Here is a 17,880-nt window from a genome sequence, read left to right as displayed (position 1 = left end):
CGACGTTCCGAATGTTGTTCGCCGCTCAAAGTAATCACCTCGTTGTTATTTTGACCTCCTGCCTTGCCCAAAGCAGAGAGATGTTTTATAGGGCTTTGCTTTTAAATGTTCCGCCCAAATAACTTTGTGTATAGGGCTTTGTTTTAAAAGTTTCCCTCTTTGTCCTGCCCAAGACAAATGAGTTTGTGTTTAGGGCTTTGTTTCAAAAATGAATCATAAATAAAGTGTCATTTTGAATTCCCTACATTATATGTTTTATTTTTTCTTTTTTCTGGAAATGGTAATCCTAAAAAACCAAAATAAAAATAAAAAGAAAAAAAAACTTTTTCCAAAAAAAATCTGCATACACTCCTGCATTCATAAATTTTCTGAAATAAATATAAATCACATGTGCAGATTTACTATTGGTAAACCCAGTGAATGCCATAACCCTATGCCCTCTCCCAACTTTGAGTTTCCTGTGTTCGAAGCCGAAGAAGAGGAAGAAGAAGAGATCCCGGACGAGATCTCTCGATTACTTAAGCACGAGGAAAGAGCCATTCTGCCTCACAAAGAGCCTTTAGAAAAGATCAACTTGGGTTCTGAAGAAGACAAAAAAGAAGTGACCATTGGATCGCTGCTTGATACTGATATCAAGAGTAAGTTGACAGACCTTCTCAAAGAATATGTTGACGTGTTTGCCTGGTCCTACCAAGACATGCCTGGGTTGGATACCAATATTGTTCAGCATTACTTGCCATTGAAGCCAGAATGTCCGCCAGTTAAGCAGAAATTGCGAAGGACTCACCCTGATATGGCTAACAAGATCAAAGTGGAAGTTCAAAAACAGCTCGACGCAGGTTTTGTTGTCACCTCTGAGTATCCTCAATGGTTGGCCAACATAGTGCCAGTTCCGAAGAAAGATGGCAAAGTCAGAATGTGTGTTGACTACCGTGACTTGAACAAGGCCAGTCCAAAAGATGACTTTCCATTACCACATATCGACATGCTGGTTGATAACACCGCTAAGTTCAACGTCTTTTCCTTCATGGACGGTTTCTCCGGTTATAATCAGATCAAGATGGCTCCTGAAGACATGGAGAAGACATCTTTCATCACCCCATGGGGTACCTTTTGCTACAAAGTGATGCCTTTTGGATTAAAGAATGCAGGCGCAACTTACCAAAGGGCGATGACTACTCTCTTTCATGACATGATACATAAAGAAATTGAAGTGTATGTGGACGACATGATAGCCAAGTCTAGCACAGAAGAAGAACATATTGAATACCTTCTGAAGTTGTTTCAACGACTAAGGAAATATCAGCTTCGCTTGAATCCTAACAAATGTACTTTTGGGGTTAGATTTGGAAAACTCTTGGGTTTCATTGTCAGCCAAAGAGGTATTGAAGTAGATCCCGACAAAGTCAGAGCTATTCAAGAGATGCCTGCACCAAAAACTGAAAAGCAAGTAAGATGATTTCTCGGACGATTGAACTATATCTCCAGATTTATCTCTCAAATGACTGCTACTTGTGGGCCAATTTTCAAGCTTCTCCGCAAAGATCAAGGGCTTGTATGGACTGAAGATTGCCAGAAAGCGTTCGACAGTATCAAAGAATACCTGTTAAAACCACCGATATTGATTCCTCCAGTTGAAGGAAGACCATTAATCATGTACCTTACTGTGTTGGAAGAATCCATGGGTTGTATGCTTGGACAGCAAGATGAAACTGGTAAGAAGGAGCATGCCATCTATTACTTGAGTAAGAAATTCACAGACTGTGAGTCTCGTTACTCCATGCTCGAAAAAACATGTTGTGCTTTGGCTTGGGCTTCAAAACGTCTCCGCCAATACATGATCAACAATACTACTTGGTTAATCTCCAAAATGGATCCGATCAAGTATGTCTTTGAAAAGCCTGCCTTAACAGGAAGGATTGCCCGATGGCAAATGCTGTTATCCGAATATGACATTGAATACCGTGCTCAAAAAGCGGTCAAAGGAAGCATTCTCGCCGATCACTTGGCGCATCAACCAATTAATGAATATCAATCTCTCAAGTTTGACTTTCCTGATGAAGATGTCTTGTACTTGAAGATGAAAGGTTGTGACGAACCGTTACCTGAAGAAGGTCCTGATCCTGAATCAAGATGGGGCCTAATTTTCGATGGAGCAGTAAACGCTTTTGGCAATGGAATTGGGGCAGTCATCATCACTCCCAAGGGTACTCATATCCCGTTCTCCGCCAGATTACTATTTGATTGTACCAACAATATCGCAGAATATGAAGCTTGTATCATGGGTCTCGAAGAAGCCATTGATTTAAGGATCAAGATCCTCGACATATATGGAGATTCAGCCCTTGTGATCAACCAAATCAAAGACAAATGGGAAACTTATCACCCTGGCTTGATTCCTTACAGAGATTATGCAAGACGTCTTTTGACTTTCTTCAACAAAGTTGAATTGCATCATATACCTCGAGATCAGAATCGAATGGCAGACGCCTTGGCTACTCTATCTTCCATGTTCAAAGTCAATCATTGGAACGATATGCCCAAAGTCAGAATTACACGCCTTGAAAGGCCCGCCTATGTGTTTGCAACTGAAGCAGTCATCGATGATAAACCGTGGTTCCACGACATCAAACGCTTCCTTCAAACTCAAGAGTACCCGCTTGGGGCATCAAACAAAGATAAGAAAACTCTAAGGAGGCTTTCTGGCAGTTTCTTCCTGAACGGAGATGTGCTATACAAAAGAAACTTCGACATGGTTTTGCTCAGATGTGTGGACAGACACGAAGCAGACATGTTAATGCATGAAGTGCATGAAGGGTCCTTTGGAACTCATTCAAACGGGCATGCAATGTCCAAGAAGATCTTAAGAGCAGGATACTATTGGTTGACAATGGAATCTGACTGTTATAAACACGTGAAGAGATGTCACAAGTGCCAGATCTACGCAGATAAGATCCATGTGCCGCCGACTCTACTCAACGTTCTATCATCTCCGTGGCCTTTTTCCATGTGGGGTATCGACATGATTGGAATGATCGAACCGAAAGCTTCAAACGGTCATCGTTTCATCTTGGTAGCAATTGATTACTTCACCAAATGGGTCGAAGCAGCATCTTATGCCAATGTTACAAGACAAGTGGTTGTAAGGTTCATCAAGAATAACATCATTTGCCGATATGGTATTCCCAGCAAGATCATTACTGACAATGGTTCAAACTTGAACAACAAGATGATGAAAGAATTGTGTGAGGAATTCAAGATTGAGCATCATAACTCTTCTCCTTACAGACCAAAAATGAATAGCGCCGTCGAAGCTGCTAACAAGAACATTAAGAAGATCGTCCAGAAAATGGTCGTCACTTACAAAGATTGGCATGAAATGCTGCCATTTGCTTTACATGGGTACCGTACTTCAGTGCGTACTTCAATAGGGGCAACTCCCTTTTCTCTAGTATACGGCATGGAAGCTGTGCTCCCCGTAGAAGTTGAAATCCCATCAATGAGAGTTCTCATGGAGACTAAGTTATCAGAGGCTGAATGGTGTCAAAACAGATACGATCAGTTGAACTTAATCGAAGAAAAACGTATGACTGCTCTATGCCATGGACAGTTATACCAAGCAAGGATGAAACAAGCCTTCAACAAAAAGGTTCGACCTCGTGAATTTCGAGAAGGCGACCTCGTGCTTAAAAAGATCTTGTCTTTTCAACCAGATTCCAGAGGCAAATGGTCTCCTAATTACGAAGGCCCGTATATTGTCAAAAGAATATTTTCTGGCGGCGCCATGATTCTTACAACCATGGATGGTGATGAGCTCCCACATCCTGTGAATGCTGATGCAGTCAAGAAATACTTTGTCTAAAAAAGAACAAAAGAACAGCTCGGTAAGTCGAAAACCCGCAAAGGGCGACTTAGGCAAAAATGAGCGTCTCGGTGGACTGAAAACCCGAAAGGGCGGTCCAGGCAAAAATTAGAGACAATAAACAGAAAAATTCATCCTGGTAGATTGAAAACCTGAAAGGGCAATCTAGGCAAAAATTAAGGATTTATGACAAAGTAACTGCATCAGTCCATACTTCGTCACCTGAGGAGTCTTTTTCATCAAAGGATCTTCAATCAAATCATCGCCAATCTGAAGCGACAAGCACAGTTGGAACTCAAAGTTGTTAGGGAAATAGTGGTTATTGCTTTCAATGTAGCCTTTTCCGCATAATTACCATTTCCAACTTTTGTAAATACTCCATGGAATCACGCCTTTAGCTGATTTCCATCCTATTAAATAAATTTGAGCCTTGTGCCCATTTGTTTGAAATCTCTAATTTCTTTTAGCTTGCAAAATGACGCTTTAATTATGTTATTCATCTTTTGAAAGAAAAAAAGAAAAAAAAAGTTTTAAATGAATTTACTTTCCTTTTTCAAAATAAAAGCGAAATTTTCCTTTGAGTTGTGACCAGCAGAAGGAACATCAACAGCCATCTCCATAGGATGAATCAAAGATTATGATAGGAAAAGCTCTTCTATCCCCAGTGAAGAAGCTCTTCTATCCCCAGTGAAGAAGCTCTTCTATCCCCAGTGAAGAAGGTCTTTTATCCCCAGTGACGAAGATTTTCCATCTCCAGTGAAGAAGTTCTTCCATCTCAATGAGAAAAGATGCTCATCTTCCCCAGAGAAGTTAAAAGCACGCAACACCATTCATCACCCGCGTTATCTACACCGTGTTGAAGAACATTTGCCAAGTATCTGGTTGTATTGCGACGTCGGTCCCTCTCCAGTATATACTTCTCTGTCTGTCAGTATCGTCAGCATGCATGCTACATTCATGACATTCATCATGCATACGTATTTGCATCATTTATGCATTCTTGCATTTTTCAATGTTCGCTTCAAAATCACTTGTTTAGGATATATCCATCCTCCAAGAAAAAAAAAAGAAAAAGAAAAAAAAGAAACAGGTATGGGCGTGTCATCTCTCCAGTAGGTTGTCACCCATAAGCAGAAAGAACATCTTCTTTCTCCAGTTCCCCACTGAGATCATTCCTCGTGGAAGAAGGTTGCTTTAGTTTTTCCTCTCAAAACGGAGAAAATCCCCAATTGAGTTCATCCCTCATTGGGTACAAAGTCTTGTTTGACTGTTTCTTTCCAATTCATTCATGGATAGAACCCTGTCTTTACCAAAGATTCAAATTCCGATTCCCAAATAGAGTCGTGAAAACAGACAATAAGCAATAGCCTCATCATCTGAGCAGCTTATGTCTCTTCCAAAAGATTTTTCCTCTCTAGGAAATCAATCGTGAAGACCATTTGACAATCAGGGCCTTATTACTGTTCACAAGGCTGAATAACCAGTAATTCCCCTAGCAAAGTCTCCAGGATCATTTTATCACTCGGCTGATAATTGATCATGTCTTCAAAACCACTATCACAAGGCTGGTAGTCAGTAACCCTTTTTGTTCTGGTTATATTATTTAACATGTCTATCACAAGGCTGATAGTCGGTAATATTAACCGAACCTTTGAAACTCTTTTTACCATGTCAAGTCTATCACCATGCTGATAGTCGGTAATGTCGATAGGTAAGCTTTTCATACAAAGCTATCATTCCCCGGTGAAGCATACACTTGCTTTCCCGCAAAAGAAAAAAACAGATTCTCTTCCTAAAACGGATTGAGACATCTTTCCCGATCTCTTGTCCCCAGTGGAGTCAGTCTTGATATCCCCTCGGTAAAGATATCCTTGCATCATTCGCAATTTTGGTATCTTAGGTCCAAAATTCGCGTCTTCTAATATTTAAGTCTATTCCACCCTATCAAAACGAAGATTTTCAATCTTCATGTCTCAGGTTGAAGAAACTTAAATAGGGGCATCTGTCATACCCCAATTTTTGACCTAAGATACCACCTCATATCATTGCATATGCATCATTTGCATCTCTAACAAATTGCATAGCTTGTGTTTGCTACTTGTGACTCAGCAGGGATTAATCAAGAAATCACTCATCAGTACAAGTAACAATCAATTAGGGTTTTGTTCTCCCTTCATTTCAAATGAATCATCTTCATCAACAACCAACATTTGGTCCTCAAAAATCCATTCCAACAAGCTCAGAGACTTTGAATCAACCAGATTAGGGTTTTGACTGAAGATAGTATACTCCTGACTTTTGCTCAGGATTTGACCTAATGACTTGGGACATGACCTCAAGACCCCAAGTGCATCATTTTGACCTAATCCATTGGCTCAGAACATCTCCTACACAAGGATTGATCAACAGTGAAATTTCAAATCATCAGATTAGGGTTTTGAACTATCAGGGACCAAAATCAGGGATTACATTTGGGAAACCCTAAAAATCCCCAGGAAGTCAATCAAAGGTTTCAATCATCCTCAAATAATCCCTATGACAATATCCAATGGAAATTGCATCTCAATTCAAGATCCACAGTCATCAATTTCATCAGGTCGACAATTAGGGTTTTTTGACCTAATTCACTGAATAACTGACTTTTTAATCAGGACATGGTGCCACAACTCAAACCATGGCTCAATATCCTCTAATGCTTCAATGTGATCCATTCATACCATTCATTTGGTGAGGATAGCCTGTTTCATTTGAAATCTCCAGAAACGCGATTCGTCTGAAAAAGTCAACTGTACAAGATCACCTTTGACTTTTGGAGAATTTTGGTCAACCATGACTTTTGAAGTTTTAAATCATCAATATATGATATATGAAGTCATTTGATCAAGAAAAATCAAGAAAATCAATCAAGAATCAAAAAGTCAAAGTTTGACTTTTATACTTAGAAAAATTTTCCAAGTGTTTTTCAATGGTTTTTTCCAAACTTTGGAAGGGAATTTCTACAAACTGAAAAAAACTTCCAACATGAAAGTTGTAGATTTTGATCCAATAAACAACTTTGTCACATATGATGATTTTCCAAAAAATCAACCATTTAAGAAATATGGAGCTTCAAAGTTGGTATCTTTTGAAAATTTCACTTAAAACTTCATTTTCTTCAAAGTTCATGGACTTTTTTCACCCACTTCCTTAAAGGTCTTGAAGAAACTTTCAACTATGGTTTTGAAGTGTGTAATATGAGCTTTCCAAAATGTCAAAGAGCATGAAAAAATATGGAGTGTAGCCATGGTTTTGAATTTTGACATTAGTGAACTTTTCACTTGAAATTACATGCCATTTTCACTAAGTTATGAACCAATTTGCCAAATGATCCAAATAATGATGCATAGATGCAATAATTGAAGATATTTTTCTGATTTGAGATCAGAATGGAAGAGGATAAGAAGCTTGAGGTTTAACCATGGTTTAGTCAATTTTAACCATTATGCATTAAATGTAAAGATTCCATTTTATCTCCAAATGCCAAATCACCATTCTTGCATCAACTTGCAAAGCTCTTCATTCAGAAACTTTGGCCTATAAATAGAGGTGCAAATCACTCTCCAAATCACACCAAAACCTCACAATTATAGGTTTTCTCTCTTCTTTCTTAGAATGCAAGTTTCTTAAGTTTCAAAGAGGTAAAATTCTCAACCTCTAAACCTTTGAAGTTCTGGCCAAAGTGAGGGTTCTAACATCTCATAAACATCAAATGTGATGTGTTTGATCCATCCACACACCCCAAAAACCCCTAAATCTCAGAATCACTCTTCAACCACCATGTTTGCATAAAATGAGCCTTAACATATCAATTCTCATACCAGGCCATATCTGTCCAAGTTAATCATCCAAACACACTCCATATACTTCATATGAACTGTTCCAACCATCATCCATGATTTGAAACATCAAAATCAACTAGCTTGATCCTCACTTGAGCTAAACTGCAGATCGGGTACCACAAGGTGATCAAGAGGTTCTCAATTCATTCCAAGCATCCAGACATGTTCTATAAGGACCATTGAAGCTGTCCAGATTGAGCAACAACATCTGTAACACCTCCAGGCTCAAATTCGATTTCCAGCTTTGCCATTTTTGAGGTAAGTTCTCATGAACTTCAAACTCATACATACATGCATCATAAATGAAAAATTGAGTTGCTATCATGTTTCTGCACTATCACTGATCAATAGCCCTCAATCAATTTCACAATTCATCAATTATACACAATTTCAGATTGAATCATAAGATTAGGGTTCTTCGTGTTCATCAGAAAACCAATGATCTTAGAGTGAAAATAAATGCAATTAAATGATACCATCGTGTTCCTTATAAAAATTCGAGCAAGATAGGCTATCCACTTGATCAAAACAATCCAGTTTCAAGAATTTTCAAAATCAAATGGGGATGGTGTTCTTGGCGCCATTTTCTGTTCAGAAATTTCAAATTTTAGTTTTCAAATATAATTAAATGAGCTTGTGTCATTAACAAGCTGCGCGCGCAGCTCACTTGGTTGTTGTTTTGAGTGGTGAACCTTAGGGCGTGGGTTCAAACCCTGGCAGGGCCAAAACCATTTTTTTAACACTTTTTTCCCTCATTTTCTTCACAAACTTCATTTAATTAATTAACTAACCAAACTAATTCATTTTTTCTTCATTTTTTACACACCTCTTATTTAATATATGTATTTTATGAATATAAAAAAAAATCACAAAAATATATTTATTTAATATATTTTTAATTGAGTTTAAAATGACATGTTTTAAGTTTTTTTAATACTTTAAAAAATATTGTTTTTCATTTGATTTTCAAACTTAATCACTTGTAAATATTTTTTGAGCAAACCTTAATCACTTAGGTCTTAATTAAGCATAAGATTTGTTTTTACATTAATTAAGTTGATTTCTTTCAAAATTCAAATCGTTTTAAACAAGCGATCGCGATTCTTTTCAAAAACGATAAACCATTTCTTTTTGATTTTCAAAGGAAACTATTGATTAAATCTTTTTAATTGATAAATTGATTTTCAAAGCGATGTGGGGCCTCTCGAATATTAGAGAGTATAAGTCCCTTTCCTCTTTCCTTTTACAGTTTTTCTTTGTACAGAAAACTCTTTCAAAAACAATACTTTTCAAACCGTTTTCAAAACAACAAACGACGCGTCTGTAAATAAAACAATCAACCATGTTTTATAAAATAAAACATGGGCCTCCACATAGGTATAAGTCCCATTCCTGTACATGAAATTAGGTATTTCATTGTACGCCTTTTTGTACATATCTCGATCAATTTGTTTTTAACTTTGAATAACAAATCAAAAACGAAGGTTTTCTTTAAATCTTCCCAAAAATATACCATGGGCCTCCATGTAGGTATAAGTCCCAAGCCCCTTTGTAAATACCTGTTTACATAGCTTTGAATAAACTCAATGGGCCTCTCCCCGAGTAGAAGTCCCGAACCCCCGTGTATACAAATGGATCATGCTTACAGGTATATTTCCTTCATAAACTCCATTATATACACATACTTTGTCATATATATATATATATATAACTGTTCATATTTGTTCATGTACCTGTTCATGTTTGTTCGTACTTGTTCATACTTGTGATTGTGTTATATGCTTGTTCAACTTAGTACAACACTAGGTTCCCCATAGCCTCCTATTGGGCTTCGTGCAAAGAATCTCCCCTAGTTTAGGTTAGGACATAGAGTATGGTTTCCCGGTGAAATCGCTCTAAGAGATCAAACCAACTATACCATGCCTCCCCTTGGGCTTTGTACAAACGACTTGTCCCTCCCATAGCCTCCTCTTGGGCATACAATGCAAGGACCCTGGATTGTCCCTCCCATAGCCTCCTCTTGGGCTTACAATGCAAGGACCCTCGGATATCCTCCTCTTGGGCTTCGTACAAGGACCCACGGGCTTCTTATAAGCATCCCCAATATCCAAAACAAATACCCTAGGAGATTAGACATTTATCATCTCTATGATAGGAGTATCTCTTCTATATCATCACAAACAATCAATCAACTTAACTTTTTTGCCACAAGGCTGGCTAATCAATCAAACTTTTTGCCACAAGGCTGGCTAATCAATCAAACCATTTTGCCACCATACTGGCTGATTAATCAAAGTTTTTGTCACAAGGCTGACTTCATTGAAACTTTTGCCACAAGGCTGGCTGATTAATCAAAACTTTTTGTCACAAGGCTGACTTCATTGAAAGTTTTTGCCACAAGGCTGGTTAAACAAAAAACATCTTTATCATTCTAAGCACCATAAGTGGCATGGCCCAGGGCTTATAATGAAAAGATTTTCAAACAAAAAACAAACAGATGTATGTGATGATATAGATTAGATACATCGAACATTTAGATGACATTTGTCTCTTTTCCTTTGCTTCCACTAGCATAAGTGGGAACTACGATTGCTCTGACTTTCTCAACATCCCTTTGAGAATACGTAGGCACAAGGTCGTATCCTTGGCGAGCAAAACAAAACAAAAAAAACCATTCAAACCTTAGCACCCGTAGACCCCGAGCTACAGATGCTCTGATTCCCTCTAAGGGATATGTATGCAGAGGACTGCTGATCGGTAAAATAGCAAGTGTACTATTTTGCCTCTGTAGTAATAAAGGGAAAATTCCCCGAATATCGATCTCAAGGACTGCGTGAGATTATAGAGTTAGTCGCACTTCAATTAAACAAAAAGCCTTGGGGTTTTGGTTTTTGTGATTACAAATTAAATTGCAAATAAACTTAAAAAGGTTTAATTGGCCAAATATGAGTAACATGCCAGGGTAGGTGTGTGCATTAACATGTAACAATTCTGAACCCTTATTTCATTAACAAAGTTCAACTTATCAATTACCGGTTCTTAAGGGTATTTGCTCCTAAGTCCTTAGTGGGCAAACTTTTGAACATTGAAATCCTAATCCCAAAGTCCTTCGAAATTAGTGATCAAATCAAATATTATTATAATCAAGAACAATCCGGTTACTATAGGGTATCCCTAGTCCTAGGTGATATCTACTATAATATAATGGTATAAAAACCCTAACAATGGAGGTCAATCCTAATTGTCAGTCATAAATCAATCCAGTTGGTCCGACGAGGAAAGCATTAAAAACCTTATACCATTAAATTGAATGTAAAAGAGAAACATGTCATTGAAATTCGGAATTCAAAATCATCACAAATGTTAATCAGGGACACCCCCCTAGCATTGGGGGGTTTAGCTACTCATATCATCCAAAGAAATTACAAAGATATCAAATAAAGACATTACAATAGAGATGATGAACTTTGATCTTCAATGGCTTCCGCTCATGAGAGTTCTCCGTTCTTCTCCAATTGCATAGGCTTCTTCTCTCAATCCTCCAATTCTTCGTGTGGCAAAAAGAGATCCCTAATTCATCTTGAAAGCTCTCCTAAATAGTGCAGACTCACTTAAGTTGGTTGGAAATACCAAAAACACCCTTGCAGGCAAACCACTGAACAACATCATAAAATTCACTGAAATCAGCGTCAAACCCAACACGGGCCGTGTTGAGCAACACGGGCACCCGTGTTGGTCCCCTGGAATATTTATTTTTGACACTTGGTCCCAGACTTAGCAACACGGGTCGTGTTGAGCAACACGGGTACCCGTGTTGCACCACTGTTTTCCTCTCTTCTCAAACTTTGCTTCTAGCGCTCTTCCTGACACGGCCCGTGTTGAGCAACACGGCCACCCGTGTCAGGCCTCCTGTAGCATGTTTTTGAAATTCCTTCAAAACTTCCGAGTTTCGCACTGATTTACTCCGGTTTCTCCATATGAACCTGAAAACATTAAAACATACAACCAAAGCATAAAATGACGAATAAAGAAATAAAACACTCAATAACAAAACTTAAACATACTTAAAAACAACGATAAAAATATGTGTGAAAACCACTGATCAAACTCCCCCAAACTTAAACCGTTGCTTGACCTCAAGCGACAACTACAAAAGTTAATGACCTTCAAAGCACACGGTGTTCATACGTGAGATATCTGTCTGTATTGATCAAGAAACAGTGATTTGGCATTCACATGACGCGACGAGTTTTGTTACCACATTAATCCTCAAGCTCCCGTTTCGGATACCTTTCCAACTATGCTTTGCACTTAAGTCTCTTTCCGATTTTCCTCCTCTTTCATTCGGACAATCATATTAAGGCACTGCATTTCTTATAATAATCATCACCTGCATGAGACGGATCAAGGCTTCTTATTATTTTTTTCTGGCACCAAACTAGCAGCATTGGCTACTTTTTATTACCGATGAAATTTTCAAACCTTGCAGTTATATATTGTCCTTTTGGACGACGTTTGGGGATCAATCTCCTTTGGGCTGAATAACTGGGTGAGGGTTACCCAACTTAGCGAGCCGATTGCCTTTTACCGCCTTTTCATCATTTGGTACCAACTTTATATCTCTTTTTTTTTCTCAACCAGCCATCATGCAAGTGAATCCGAATTATGCCAGACTGTATCAATAAACTACTCGAGAAGTACTTCTCAGGAGACAAGTACTATGGTGCAAATCTACACGTTAGACTCGTATCTCTTTCAGGGAACCAGGGGTGCTTAAACAAACCTCTTGTCACATTATTCCGCACTTCCTGTCCTCAAACAATCCTCGCTTCATCTCTATATACTATTCCCGATCGCTCTTTAGGATCAAAACTTCTTCAACAAAAATTTAAAATTTCGGTAAAAATTTGGGCAGAATTCACTTTATGGTTTCACATCATACCAATAACATAAAACTAACATAAAAATAAAATGCACAGAGAAGAGCCTCCCCCAAACTTGAACTAAACATTGACCTCAATGTTTCAGAACGAGTTCGAGAGAGGTGACTCACAGAGGGTATCGTACTCTAATGATCACTTCCACGCTTTCACCAGAGACGTCCTCTTTTATTTCCTGAAAATAAAATAAACAAACAGAGAAATTAATTATTAAAACCGTGGGTTGCCTCCCACGAAGCGCTTCGTTTAACGTCGCATGGCTCGACGGTCCATTACCCTTTATTATGGAGGGTATTTCCTTTTCCAAACCTTGTTGCTTGTCACTTTCGCAACCACTAACTCATGAAGACGAAAAGCATTCACCGCTTTTCTCTTTAACTTACTTTCCACATTCTTCTTCTTTCCTTGCTCTTTCTCCTCCACCTTCTTCTTGACTTCCTTAGCTTTCTTAAGATTTTTGACAACTACATAAGATGGTTCCACCCGGGAGGCTATGCTTGACACTTTTTCTTGGAGCTGTTTAGACTTCTTGTTCTTTTCCTCACTTTCTGTCATACCATCAGAAGTTTGATCATTCACAACCGCCCTCTGTCTTTTGACTCCTAACATTTTCAACGTTACTTCTTCATCAAAAGATTTCAGCGTCAGCGTTCCTTTTTCAATGTCGAGGTTGCAGTGGCCTGTCGACAAAAATGGCCTCCCAAGAAGGATAGGAGTTTCTTCGTCTTCCGGAATGTCCATGATGTGGAAGTCAACAGGGAATACAAATTTATCAACTTCCACTAGTACATCTTCAGCTACCCCATATGATTTCTTAACGGTGTGATCGGCGAACCTTAACTGGGTCTTACTTTCACTAATCTTTTCCAATTCAAGCTTTTTGAAAATGGACAAAGGCATTAAACTCACACTAGACCCAGAATCGAGGAGTACCTTCTTAAATGATATATTCTTGATAGTGCATGGTATCGCCACTGCCCCAGGGTCTTTCCTCTTTATTGGGATCTTCCTTTCCGTTGAGACTATACCACACTTTTCCGTTGCAATTTTTGGTTCTCCTCCTAGTGATCTCTTTTTCCCCAACACCTCCTTCATAAATTTCTTGTACAAAGGCATGTGCTCAAGTGCTTCAAAGAATGGTAGATTTACCTCTAACTTTTTGAACAATTTAGTAAACTTTTCAAAGTCTTTCTCTCTTGAAACCTTCTTTGTCACTCTGGAGGGGAAAGGTAGTTTTATCACCGGTTCAACGTCTTTCTTATTTTTTTCTTCAATTGGTTTAACCGGTGGTACCACAACTTCTGGCTCTTTTGGATTCTCTCTTATTTCCAGATCCACCTCTATTACCATGGGGTCATCTATTTCCTCTTTCTCTTTTTCTTTTTCAGACTCTACTACTCTCCTACTTCTTGTAGTAACAACATTAATCTTCTCTTGGTCTTTCGGATTTTTCACAGTTGAGCTCGGAAGGGTACCTTGTGCCTGTAGAGTGAGATGTTGTGCTATCTGCCCCACTTGAACTTCCAGATTTTTAATTGAGACCGAAGTGTTTCTGTGGTTGTTTCTTGTTTCTTCTTGGAACTGAGAACACTGCCCAGCTAATCTTTCAATTGCCACTTCCCACTCTGCCTTCTGTGTACCTTGTTGTTGTTGATCTTTCCAAGCAAAATTTGGATGATTCTTCCACCCTGGATTATAGGTGTTAGAATACGGGTTGTTTTGCCTTAGGAATTTGATTTCTTCAATCTGCTTGGGAGTAGCGAAACAGTACACCGTTTGGTGTGGGCCATTACAGATTTCACAGCTGACAGGTTGAGCTTGTTGAACTTGGGCTACCTGTTGTTTACCTATATTCATAGCCTTCAATTTCTTTTCAACTTCTGCGGCTATCGCATCTTCAACCCGAGTTTTAGAAGTCTCCAGCTTGAGATCAATGATTCCTTCCGGTTTGCTAGCACACCTGTCATATAATTCCAAATGCTCATTTGCAGCTATTGCTTCAATGATTTTGATGATTCCTGAGGCTGTTGTGAAATTTGTCGAGCCTCCAGCTGCTGTATCAATTAACTGCTTTGTTTTGATTCTGAGCCCATTGACAAATACTTGCATCTGTTCAGTCTTGTCCATGTTGTGAGTGGGACATGCCACTAGAATTCTTTTGAATCTTTTGTAGGCATCTCCTAAGGGCTCTCCCTCCTGCTGCTTGAAATTTAGAATGTCATACCTCTTCCTTATAAATACCGAAGCGGGAAAATACTCATTTAAGAAAGCTTTTTCCGTCTCTTCCCATGATGTAATGCTGCCCGCTGGAAGGGAATAAAACCACTCTTCTGCTTCTTCTGCCAAGGTGAAGGGAAACATTCTCAGCTTCTTGGCCTCTTCTGTATGACCTTCGATTTTTAAAGTTGTACTCATGGTCAGAAACCTCTGTAAGTGCTTGTTTGCATCTTCATTAACCTTTCCGGTGAAAGGCTTTCTTTCGAGCTGAGTGATGGTGCTTGGGTGCAATTGAAAATTAGGGACATTCACCGGTTGGTTGATAATTGTTTGTCTTCCCCCCGGTGTATTTGCAACTCCATAGTCTCCGAGGAGTCTCTCCGGTGGTGGTACCTCGCCCATGACTTCTTCTTCACTTTCAGAACCTGAATGAATTGTCACAACTTCTTCTTCGGATTCCAGTTTAGCTTGATGAGCTTGTCTGCGCCTGGCGTGAAAAGTCCTTTCAATTTCTGCGTCAAAAAGAAATTCTGCTGAGGCCTTGCCTCGCATAAACAGATTAGACAATTATTAGAATGAGAAAAAAAAAATAATATAAATTTTTTTTTTTTATTTTTTTATATTTTTTTTTTTTTTGAAAATAAAATTTTAGTCGCAGAGCAACAAAATTCTAATTGAAATAAAACTAAAACTCTACAATTTTCGGCAGTCCCCGGCAACGGCGCCAAAAACTTGATCGGTAAAATAGCAAGTGTACTATTTTGCCTCTGTAGTAATAAAGGGAAAATTCCCCGAATATCGATCTCAAGGACTGCGTGAGATTATAGAGTTAGTCGCACTTCAATTAAACAAAAAGCCTTGGGGTTTTGGTTTTTGTGATTACAAATTAAATTGCAAATAAACTTAAAAAGGTTTAATTGGCCAAATATGAGTAACATGCCAGGGTAGGTGTGTGCATTAACATGTAACAATTCTGAACCCTTATTTCATTAACAAAGTTCAACTTATCAATTACCGGTTCTTAAGGGTATTTGCTCCTAAGTCCTTAGTGGGCAAACTTTTGAACATTGAAATCCTAATCCCAAAGTCCTTCGAAATTAGTGATCAAATCAAATATTATTATAATCAAGAACAATCCGGTTACTATAGGGTATCCCTAGTCCTAGGTGATATCTACTATAATATAATGGTATAAAAACCCTAACAATGGAGGTCAATCCTAATTGTCAGTCATAAATCAATCCAGTTGGTCCGACGAGGAAAGCATTAAAAACCTTATACCATTAAATTGAATGTAAAAGAGAAACATGTCATTGAAATTCGGAATTCAAAATCATCACAAATGTTAATCAGGGACACCCCCCTAGCATTGGGGGGTTTAGCTACTCATATCATCCAAAGAAATTACAAAGATATCAAATAAAGACATTACAATAGAGATGATGAACTTTGATCTTCAATGGCTTCCGCTCATGAGAGTTCTCCGTTCTTCTCCAATTGCATAGGCTTCTTCTCTCAATCCTCCAATTCTTCGTGTGGCAAAAAGAGATCCCTAATTCATCTTGAAAGCTCTCCTAAATAGTGCAGACTCACTTAAGTTGGTTGGAAATACCAAAAACACCCTTGCAGGCAAACCACTGAACAACATCATAAAATTCACTGAAATCAGCGTCAAACCCAACACGGGCCGTGTTGAGCAACACGGGCACCCGTGTTGGTCCCCTGGAATATTTATTTTTGACACTTGGTCCCAGACTTAGCAACACGGGTCGTGTTGAGCAACACGGGTACCCGTGTTGCACCACTGTTTTCCTCTCTTCTCAAACTTTGCTTCTAGCGCTCTTCCTGACACGGCCCGTGTTGAGCAACACGGCCACCCGTGTCAGGCCTCCTGTAGCATGTTTTTGAAATTCCTTCAAAACTTCCGAGTTTCGCACTGATTTACTCCGGTTTCTCCATATGAACCTGAAAACATTAAAACATACAACCAAAGCATAAAATGACGAATAAAGAAATAAAACACTCAATAACAAAACTTAAACATACTTAAAAACAACGATAAAAATATGTGTGAAAACCACTGATCAACTGCGATGATCTTTGCGAGCATAATCAAACAAACACCTTAGGTCCCTCCTATTTCACAAGAACCTCCACCACAAAGGATGAAAAACAAAATAAAGAAACCTATAGAGTACTATAGATACGTTGGGTGCTAATACCTTCCCTTCGTATAACCAACCCTCTTACCTGGAATCTCTCCCCCACTTGTGCATTGCTTTTAGTTTTGGGCTTTGCACCTGTTTTTTAGGTTATTGCAACTTTTTTCCTTTTCCTCCTTTGGAAACAATAAAAAGATTGGTCGGTACAAAAGAAAAATCATTTTTTGAGCACTCGAGCCCAAAGAAGGCATCAGGTGTCTCATCCCGAAAAAAGATAACGATTTTTCCCCGCGACAGTTATACAAAGGGAAGGTGTTAGCACCCTTTGTATCCATGGTTATCCATGGGCTCTTAAGTTTGCTTAGCTCACTTGTTTTTCGATCATTTTTCAATTGCTTTAGAATGCTCATATGTGGTTTCAAATACCTTTGTAAATTGAATTTGTAATGATCCTTGTGCGGATGTATACAAAATGTTTGTTTATCTTTCGAAAGATGCTTTGAAAAGAACGTTAACTTTGTAATGATCCGTGTTTGGATGTATACAAAATATTGTCTTTTTGGAAAGTTTTGTTTTGAAAAACAACAGTGTATGAGAATTTTGTTTGTTTTGATTTGAGCAAGCAAACTAGGAGGTCTACCCTAAGTTGTAAGGTCTTTATCCTTATTTCCTTTAAAAATCTATCCTTTCACCGGATACAAACAAAAGGTTCGATTTTGTACTCGAAACAGTAGAATTTTGACTTTGATTTTGAAAAGAATGAGAAGGGATTACCTTAAGAGGTGCAAGTGTGATTGTGTTTGGATTCAGATATTTTATCT

Source organism: Vicia villosa, unplaced genomic scaffold (genome assembly GCF_029867415.1).
Source record: "Vicia villosa cultivar HV-30 ecotype Madison, WI unplaced genomic scaffold, Vvil1.0 ctg.001007F_1_1, whole genome shotgun sequence".
Lineage (NCBI taxonomy): Eukaryota > Viridiplantae > Streptophyta > Magnoliopsida > Fabales > Fabaceae > Vicia > Vicia villosa.
Note: the sequence above shows the minus strand (reverse complement) of the source record.